Below are 10,497 nucleotides of genomic sequence, written 5' to 3'. Positions count from 1 at the left end.
TAGAGACAATAATAAAGTTATTAATTATTTCCTTATATCATGATAAATGTTTATTATTCATGCTAGAATTGTATTAACCGGAAACATAATACATGTGTGAATACATAGACAAACATAGTGTCACTAGTATGCCTCTACTTGACTAGCTCGTTAATCAAAGATGGTTAAGTTTCCTAACCATAGACATGAGTTGTCATTTGATTAACGGGATCACATCATTAGAAGAATGATGTGATTGACTTGACCCATTCCGTTATCTTAGCACTTGATCGTTTAGTATGTTGCTATTGCTTTCTTCATGACTTATACAAAGTTCCTACAACTATGAGATTATGCAACTCCCGTTTATCGAAGGAACACTTTGTGTGCTACCAAACGTCACAACGTAACTGGGTGATTATAAAGGAGCTCTACAGGTGTCTCCAAAGGTAGATGTTGAGTTGGCATATTTTGAGATTAGATTTTTGTCACTCCGATTACCGAAGAGGTATCTCTGGGCCCACTCGGTAATGCACATCACTATAAGCCTTGCAAGCATTGCAACTAATGAGTTAGTTGCGGGATGATGTATTACGGAATGAGTAAAGAGACTTGCCAATAACAAGATTGAACTAGGTATTGAGATACGGACGATCAAATCTCGGGCAAGTAACATACCGATGAAAAAGGGAACAACGTATGTTGTTATGCGGTTTGACCGATAAAGATCTTCGTAGAATATGTGGGAGCCAATATGAGCATCCAGGTTCCGCTATTGGTTATTGACCGGAAACGTGTCTCGGTCATGTCTACATTGTTCTCGAACCCGTAGGGTCCGCACGCTTAAGGTTTCGATGACAGTTATATTATGAGTTTATGAGTTTTGATGTACCGAAGGAGTTCGGAGTCCCAGATGAGATTGGGGACATGACTAGGAGTCTCAAAATGGTCGAGACGTAAAGATATATATATTGGACGACTATATTCGGAGTTCGGTAAGGTTTCGAGTGATTCGGGTAGTTTTCGGAGTACCGGAGAGTTACGGGAATTCGCCGGGGAGTATATGGGCCTTATTGGGCTTTAAGGGAAAGAGAGAGGAGAGGCTGGGCGCCCCCCCCCCTCCCCCAAGGCCTAGTCCGAATTGGACTAGGAGGAGGGGCTGCGCCCCCTCCTTCCTTCTCTTCTCTTCCCCCTTTCCTTGACTCCTACTCCTACTACTTGGAAGGGGGGAATCCTACTCCCGGTGGGAGTAGGACTCCTCGTTGGCGCGCCCTCCTTGGCCGGCCGCCCCCTCCCCCTTGGCTCCTTTATATACGGAAGCAGGGGGCACCTCTAGACACACAAGTTGATCTTCGTGATCATTCCTTAGCCGTGTGCGGTGCCCCCCTCCACCATATTCCACCTCGGTCGTATCGTTGCGGTGCTTAGGCGAAGCCCTGTGTCGGTAGAACATCATCATCGTCACCATGCCGTCGTGTCGACGGAACTCATCCTCGACACCCTGCTGGATCGGAGTCCGGGGATCGTCATCGAGCTGAACGTGTGATGAACTCGGAGGCGCCGTACGTTCGGTGCTTGGATCGGTCGGATCGTGAAGACGTACGACTACATCAACCGCGTTGTCATAACGCTTCCGCTTTCAGTCTACGAGGGTACGTGGACAACACTCTCCCCTCTCGTTGCTATGCATCACCATGATCTTGCGTGTGCGTAAGATTTTTTTTTGAAATTACTACGTTCCCCAACAGCGGGCGTGTGGAAGCGAGCGGTGAGCGCCAAAGGCGCGGCGGCGCGGGCGCGCGAGCAGGGGGCGGCAGCGCGGGCCGGCGCTGCGGGCGCGTTGACGGGCGGCACGAGCGCGGCGGGGCGGCAGGGCGCGGGCACGTGGCGGGGCGGGGCGTGGGGGCGCGAGTGGGCCGGGGAGAGGCGGCAGGGTGGCCGGCGGCGAGGCGGGCGCGGCGCAGCGGGTGCGGGTGCGGGGCGAGGCGGGGGCGGGCCGGGGCATGGGCAGGGCGGAGAGGCAGGGCGTGGGATGGGGCGGGCAGGGCGCCGACGGGTGCGGGCGAGGCAGGGGCGGCGCGGGCAGAGCGGAGCGGCAGGGCGTGGGGCGGTGCAGGAAGGGCGTCGGCGCGCGGCGCGAGCATGGAGGCCGAGCGTGCGGCGCTGGGCGGGCAGGGCGCCGGCGTGCGGCGTGGGCAGGGCGGCTGAGCGCGCGGCGCGGGGCGAGGCGGCCGACGGCGAGGCGGGCGCGAGGGCGGGGCGGGGCATGGCAGGGTGGCCAGGGGCGAGTGGCGGGTGCGCAGGGGAGCGCCGGGGGCGAGCGCGAGCGCCGCGGGCGCGGCACGGCAGCGGGCGAGGTGCGAGCAATAGCGGGGCCGAGCGGGCGCTGGCGGACACTTTGGGTTAGTTGCCGTGCTGGGCGCCTCCAAACCGAGCGAGACATGCGTGACCGTTTGAACACCCATTGCCACCTCAAACGAACAAAAAACGGTCAATCCGGACGTCCTTTTGGTGTCGCGCGGTGGAGATGGCCTTATGTTGCTGGCTTGCCTCATGGAGCGTGCCATCAGAGGCTGCATTAAATGATCCTTGGTTATTTCTGTATCCAATCGTTTGGAATTATAGCCACAGCGATCTGTCAAATCTAAGCAGCCTAATTAGACGGGTCTCGACCACTTGTAGACTTGCGATGCACAGCAGAAGCGGTGACTTGGCATCGATTCGGCTTCTTCATTGGACAACATAATTGAAATCGATCCAGACCAATTGCCTAGTTGCGTGCGAGGCACAATAGTAGAAAATCAAACTTGGACGGATCGCCTAGCAACGCATGCAATGGCACACGCAATCCTTCTTGTCTGTGAATTGTTGTAGATGAATGACGAATTTGCCAGCTCTGGCCTAAGGCTGCGTCACGCCGGGTCGTTATGTATGATTGTTACATGCCAGCTCTTCTTCATCTGATCACATCACGAGCTTCTCGATCCCTTGGAAAAATCCCTTCAAGAACTTTAACACCGCCGTGCGCAGACCCCACGGTGGGCGCCAACTGTCGTGGAATTGTCACGGGAGATGTCCTAATGTGAGGACTTAGTCGTGAGTCCAACGCATCCATGTGGTAGCTTGAGAGGGGTTGAGTGGGATGAGAGACGCGAGGTTTTTACCCAGGTTCAGCCCCTCACAGTGGAGGTAAAAGTCTACATCCTGCTTCATTGATATTGGTGATGATGATCACGATTACAAGGGCGCTCTCTTTCGAGAGCTCTTGACTTGTCCGTCTATCTAGACTTGTAAAAACTTGTCCCTCTTGGGGTGCCTTGCCCCTCCTTATATAAGTTGAAGGGGCGGCTTACATGACTAGTCCTAGTAGTATTAGGATTACTCTTTTACAAGTGGAGTCCTAGTCTTGCTTCCTTTGTAAGGGAATATTCCTTATGCTTTCCTCTTAAGCCAACCCACCATAACATGAGCCGGCCTTCTGGGCCTTGAGTCTTTTGGGCCTCCGGGTCTTGTTGCTCCTCTAAGCCGCCTGCCGGGTCACCAATGAGTCACCTGGTTTGGCCAGGTTATTAGTGAGTGGAGAGATCCGGGCAGGCCACTTACTAAGTCTCCAAGCCAGGGCAGGTCACCAGTGAGTCGCCAAGTCCGGCCGGGTCATACTTCCGGCTGGGTCATACCGCGGGGTATATCCCTGACACCAACCCTGAGTCGGCCAACAAGAACAAGCTTAAGTCGTTCCTTGTGAAGAAGTTGGCAAACGGCACGCAGTCTTGGGTGCTCAATCCCTTCCTAGACGTCATGCACCGGATCTTCCGCAACACGCTCTTTCCGCTCGTTGGTGACAAGGATAAGGTGCATGCTTATCTCGTGGATATGATGCTTCTTTGTGAGGAGGCGTGCTGTCAGGTTACCCATCCACTGGACATTTCTCATGTCATGTGGGTTGAGCTTCGGTTTGCGGTGTACAGTCGCAAGGTGCCCATCTATGGCCCATACATGCACCTCTTGATCTTGAGGACATGGGAGAAACTCTTTCCGTCTGAAGACTTCTCTGCTCCCAACCTGGTTCACCATGAACATATCAAGCTGCACCAGAAGAACAAGTGGGCCAATACTGTTGGGGAACGTAGTAATTTCAAAAAAAATCTACACACACGCAACATCATGGTGATGCATAGCAACGAGAGGGGAGAGTGTGTCCACATACCCTCTTAGACCGAAAGCGGAAGCGTTAGCACAACGCGGTTGATGTAGTCGTACGTCTTCATGACCCGACCGATCAAGCACCGAAAGCACGGCACCTCCGAGTTCTTGCACATGTTTAGCTCGATGACGTCCCTCCAACTCTGATCCAGCCGAGTGTCGAGGGAGAGTTCCGTCAGCACGACGGTGCGGTGACAATGATGATGTTCTACCGACGCAGGGTTTCGCCTAAGCACCGCTATGATATTATCGAGGAGGACTATGGTGGAGGGGGGCACCGCACACGGCTAACAGATCAATGATCAATTGTTGTGTCTATGGGGTGCCCCCCTGCCCCCATATATAAAGGAGCAAAGGGGGAGGCGGTCGGCCAAGGAGGAGGGCGTGCCAAGGGGGGAGTCCTACTCCCACCGGGAGTAAGACTCCTCCTTTCCTTGTTGGAGTAGGAGAGAAGGAAAGAGGGGGAGAGTAAGAAGGAAAAGAGGGCTGCGCCCCTTGTACAATTCGGACCAGAGGGGGGGCGCACGCCTCCTTCCTTTTGGCCTCTCTCCTCTATTCCCGTATGCCCAATAAAGCCCATCTACTCCCCGGCGAATTCCCGTAACTCTCCGGTACTCCGAAAAATACCCGAATCACTCGGAACCTTCCGAAGTCCGAATATAGTCGTCCAATATATCGATCTTTACATCTCGACCATTTTGAAACTCCTCATCACGTCCTCGATCTCATCCGGGACTCCGAACTACCTTCGGTACATCAAAACACATAAACTCATAATATAACCGTCATCTAACTTTAAGCGTGTGGACCCTACAGGTTCAAGACCTATGTAGACATGACCGAGACACGTCTCCGGTCAATAACCAATAGCGGAACCTGGATGATCATATTGGCTCCCACATATTCTACGAAGATCTTTATCGGTCAAACCGCATAACAACATACGTTGTTTCCTTTGTCATCGGTATGTTACTTGCCCAAGATTCGATCGTCGGTATCTCAATACCTAGTTCAATCTCGTTACTGGCAAGTCTCTTCACTCGTTTCGTAATACATCATCTCGCAACTAACTCATTAGTTGCAATGCTTGAAGGCTTATAGTGATGTGCATTACCGAGAGGGCCTAGAGATACCTCTCCGACAATCGGAGTGACAAATCCTAATCTCGAAATACATCAACTCAACAAGTACCTTCGGAGACACCTGTAGAGCACCTTTATAATCATCTAGTTATGTTGTGACGTTTGGTTGCACACAAAGTGTTCCTCCGGTAAACAGGAGTTACATAATCTCATATCACAGGAACATGTATAAGTCATGAAGAAAGCAATAGCAGCATACTAAACGATCAAGTGCTAAGCAAACGGAATGGCTCAAGTCAATCACATCATTCTTCTAATGATGTGATCCCGTTAATCAAATGACAACTTATGTCTATGGTTAGGAAACATAACCATCTTTGATTAACTAGATAGTCAAGTAGAGGCATACTAGTGACACTATGTTTGTCTATGTATTCACACATGTATTATGTTTCCGGTTAATACAATTCTAGCATGAATAATAAACATTTATCATGAAATAAGGAAATAAATAATAACTTTATTATTGCCTCTAGGGCATATTTCCTTCAGTCTCCCACTTGCACTAGAGTCAATAATCTAGTCACATCATCATGTGATCTAACACCAATATTCACATCTGTATGTGATTAACATCCATAGTTCACATCGTCATGTGACCAACACCCAAAGAGTTTACTAGAGTAAATAATCTAGTTCACATCGCTATGTGATTAACACCCAAAGAGTACTGAGGTATGATCATGTTTTGCTCGTGAGAGAAGTTTAGTCAACGGGTCTGTCACATACAGAGCCGTATGTATTTTGCAAATATTCTATGTTTTCAATGCTCTGCACGGAGCTACTCTAGCTAATTGCTCCCACTTTTAATATATATCCAGATTGAGACTTAGAGTCATCTGGTTCAGTGTAAAAGTTTGCACCGATGTAACTTTTATGACGAGCTCTTTTATCACTTCCATTATCGAGAAATATTTCCTTAGTCCTCACTAAGGATATTCTTGACCGCTGTCCAGTGATCTACTCCTAGATCAAAATTGTACTCACTTGCCAAACTCAGAGCAAGGTATACAATAGGTCTGGTACACAGCATAGCATACTTTATAGAACCTATGACTGAGGCATAGGGAATGACTTTTCATTCTCTTTCTATTTTCTGCCATGGTCGGGTTTTGAGTCTTACTCAACTTCACACCTTGCAACACAGGAAAGAACTCTTTCTTTGACTGTTCCATTTTGAACTACTTAAAAATCTTATCAAGGTATGTACTCATTGAAAAAAAATCTTATCAAGCGTCTTGATCTATCTCTATAGATCTTGATGCTCAATGTGTAAGCAGCTTCACCGAGGTCTTTCTTTGAAAAACTCCTTTCAAACACTCCTTTATGCTTTCCAGAAAATTCTACATCATTTCCGATCAACAATATGTCATTCACTATACTTATCAGAAAGGCTGTAGTGCTCCCACTCACTTTCTTGTAAATACAGGCCTTTCCAAAAGTCTGTATAAAACCATATGCTTTGATCAACTCATCAAAGCGTATATTCCAACTCCGAGATGCTTGCACCAGTCCATTGATGGATCGCTGGAGCTTGCACATTTTGTTAGCACCATTAGGATTGACAAAACCTTCTGGTTGTATCATATACAACTCTTCTTTAATAAATCCATTAAGGAATGCAGTTTTGTTTATCCATTTGCCATATTTCATAAAATGCGGCAATTTGCTAACATGATTCGGACAGACTTAAGCATCGCTACGAGTGAGGAAATCTCATCGTAGTCAACACCTTGAACTTGTCAAAAACCTTTTTGCGACAATTCGAGCTTTGTAAATAGTAACACTACTATCAGCGTCCATCTTCCTCTTGAAGATCCATTTATTCTCGATGGTTTGCCGATCATCGGACAAGTCAACCAAAGTCCATACTTTGTTCTCATACATGGATCCCATCTCGGATTTCATGGCCTCAAGCCATTTCGCAGAATCTGGGCTCATCATCGCTTCCTCATAGTTCGTAGGTTCGCCATGGTCAAGTAACATGACTTCCAGAACAGGATTACCGTACCACTTTGCTGCGGACTGTACTCTGGAAGACCTACGAGGTTCTGTAGTAACTTGATTTGAAGTTTCATGATCATCATCATTAGATTCCTCACTAATTGTTGTGGGAATCACTGAAACTGATTTCTGTGATGAACTACTTTCCAATAAGGGAGTACGTACAGTTACCTCATCAAGTTCTACTTTCCTCCCACTCACTTCTTTCGAGAGAAACTCCTTCTCTAGAAAGGATCCATATTAAGCAACAAAGATCTTGCCTTCAGATCTGTGATAGAAGGTGTATCCAATGGTCTCTTTTGGGTATTCTGTGAAGACGCACTTCTCTGATTTGGGTTTGAGCTTATTATGCTGAAACTTTTTCACATAAGCATCGTAACCCTAAACTTTAAGAAACGACAGCTTAGGTTCATTGTTAAACCATAGTTCATACGGTGTCGTCTCAACGGATTTAGATGGTGACCTATTTAACGTGAATGCAGTTGTCTCTAATGCATAACCCCAAAACGATAGTGGTGAATCGGTAAGATACATCATAGATCGCACCATATCCAATGAAGTGCGGTTACGACGTTTGGACACACCATTACACTATGGTGTTCCATGTGGCGTGAAATGTGAAACTATTCCACATTGTTTTTAAATGAAGGCCGAACTCGTAACTCAAATATTATCTTCTACGATCAGATCATAGAAACTTTATTTTCTTGTTACGATGATTCTCCACTTCACTCTGAAATTATTTGAACTTTTCAAATGTTTCAGACTCGTGCTTCATTAAGTAGATATACTCATATCTGCTCGAATCATCTGTGAAGGTCAGAAAATAACGATACTCGCCACGAGCATCAACACTCATTGGATCGCATACATTGGTATGTATTATTTCCAAAAAGACAGTAGCTCGTTCCATTGTTCCGAAGAACAGAGTTTTAGTCATCTTGCCCATAAGGCACGGTTTGCAAGCATCAAATGATTCATAATCAAGTGATTCCAAAAATCCATCTTTATGGAGTTTCTTCATGCGCTTTACACCGATATGACCCAAACGGCAGTGCCACAAATAAGTTGTACTATCATTATCAACTTTGCATCTTTTGGCATCAATATTATGAATATGTGTATCACTACGATCGAGATCCAACAAACTATTTTCATTGGGTGTATGACCATCGAAGGCTATATTCATGTAAACAGAATAACAATTATTCTCTGACTTTAAAAGAATAACCGTATTGCAATAAACATGATCAAATCATATTCATGCTCAACGCAAATGCCAAATAACATTTATTTAGTTTCAACACTAATCCCGAAAGTATAGGGAGTGTGCGATGATGATCATATCAATCTTGGAACCACTTCCAACACACATCTACACTTCACCCTCAACTAGTTTCTGTTTATTCTGTAACTCCTGTTTCGAGTTACTAATTTTTAGCAACCGAACAAGTATCAAATACCCAGGGGCTACTATAAACACTAGTAAGGTACACATTAATAACCTGTATATCAAATATACCCTTGTTCACTTTGCCATCCTTCTTATCCACCAAATATTCATGGTATTTCTGCTTCCAATGACCATTTCCTTTGCAATAGAAGCACTTAGTTTCAGGCTTTGGTCCAGCTTTGGACTTCTTCACAGGAGTGACAACTTGCTTGCCATTCTACTTGAAGTTCCCTTTCTTTTCCTTTGCCCTTTTCTTGAAACTAGTGATCTTGTTTCATCATCAACACTTGATGCTTTTTCTTGATTTCTACCTTCATTGATTTCAGCATCACGAAGAGCTCGGGAATCATTTTCGTCATCCCTTGCATAATATAGTTCATCACAAAGTTCTAGTAACTTAGTGATGGTGACCAGAGAACTCTGTCAATCACTATCTTATATGGAAGATTAACTCCCACTTGATTCAAGTGATTGTAGTACTTAGATAATCTAAGCACTTTGCTCACTAGTTGAGCAATTCTCCTCCATCTTTTAGCTATAGAACTTGTTGGAGACTTCATATCTCTCAACTCGGGTATTTGCTTGAAATATTAACTTCAACTCCTGGAACATCTCATATGGTCCATGATGTTCAAAACGTCTTTGAAGTCCCGATTCTAAGCCGTTAAGCATGGTGCACTAAACTATCAAGTAGTCATCATATTGAGCTAGCCAAACGTTCATAACGTCTACATCTGCTCCTACAATAGGTCTGTCACCTAGCAGTGCATCAAGGACATAATTCTTCTGTGCAGCAATGAGGATAAACCTCAGATCACGGACCAAGTCTGCATCATTGCTACTAACATCTTTCAACTTAGTTTTCTCGAGGAACACATATAAAAACATAGGGAAGCAACAAGGCGAGCTATTGATCTACAACATAAATACCAGGACTAAGTTCATGATAAATTAAAGTTCAATTAATCATATTACTTAAGAACTCCCACTTAGATAGACATCTCTCTAATCATCTAAGTGATCACGTGATCCAAATCAACTAAACCATGTCCGATCATCACGTGAGATGGAGTAGTTTTCAATGGTGAACATCACTTTGTTGATCATATCTACTATATGATTCACGCTCGACCTTTCGGTCTCAGTGTTCCGAGGCCATATCTGTATATGCTAGGCTCGTCAAGTTTAACCTGAGTCTCAGCACGAAGAACTTTCGCAATGGTGCATACTTAGGGAGAACACTTCTTGAAATTTAGTGAGAGATCATCTTATAATGCTACCATCAATCAAAGCAAAATAAGATGCATAAAGGATAAGCATCACATGCAATCAATATAAGTGATATGATATGGCCATCATCATCTTGTGCTTGTGATCTCCATCTTTGAAGCACCGTCATGATCACCATCGTCACCGGCGCGACACCTTGATCTCCATCGTAGCATCATTGTCGTTTCGCCACCTATTGCTTCTACGACTATCGCTACCGCTTAGTGATAAAGTAAAGCAATTACAGGGCGTTTGCATTGCATACAATAAAGCGACAACCATATGGCTCCTGCCAATTGCCAATAACTCGGTTACAAAACATGATCATCTCATACAATAAAATATAGCATCACGTCTTGACCATATCACATCACAACATGCCCTGCAAAAACAAGTTAGACGTCCTCTACTTTGTTGTTGCAAATTTTACGTGGCTGCTACAGGCTG

Source organism: Triticum aestivum, chromosome 7B, assembly GCF_018294505.1.
Source record: "Triticum aestivum cultivar Chinese Spring chromosome 7B, IWGSC CS RefSeq v2.1, whole genome shotgun sequence".
Classification (NCBI taxonomy): Eukaryota; Viridiplantae; Streptophyta; class Magnoliopsida; order Poales; family Poaceae; genus Triticum; species Triticum aestivum.
Note: the sequence above shows the minus strand (reverse complement) of the source record.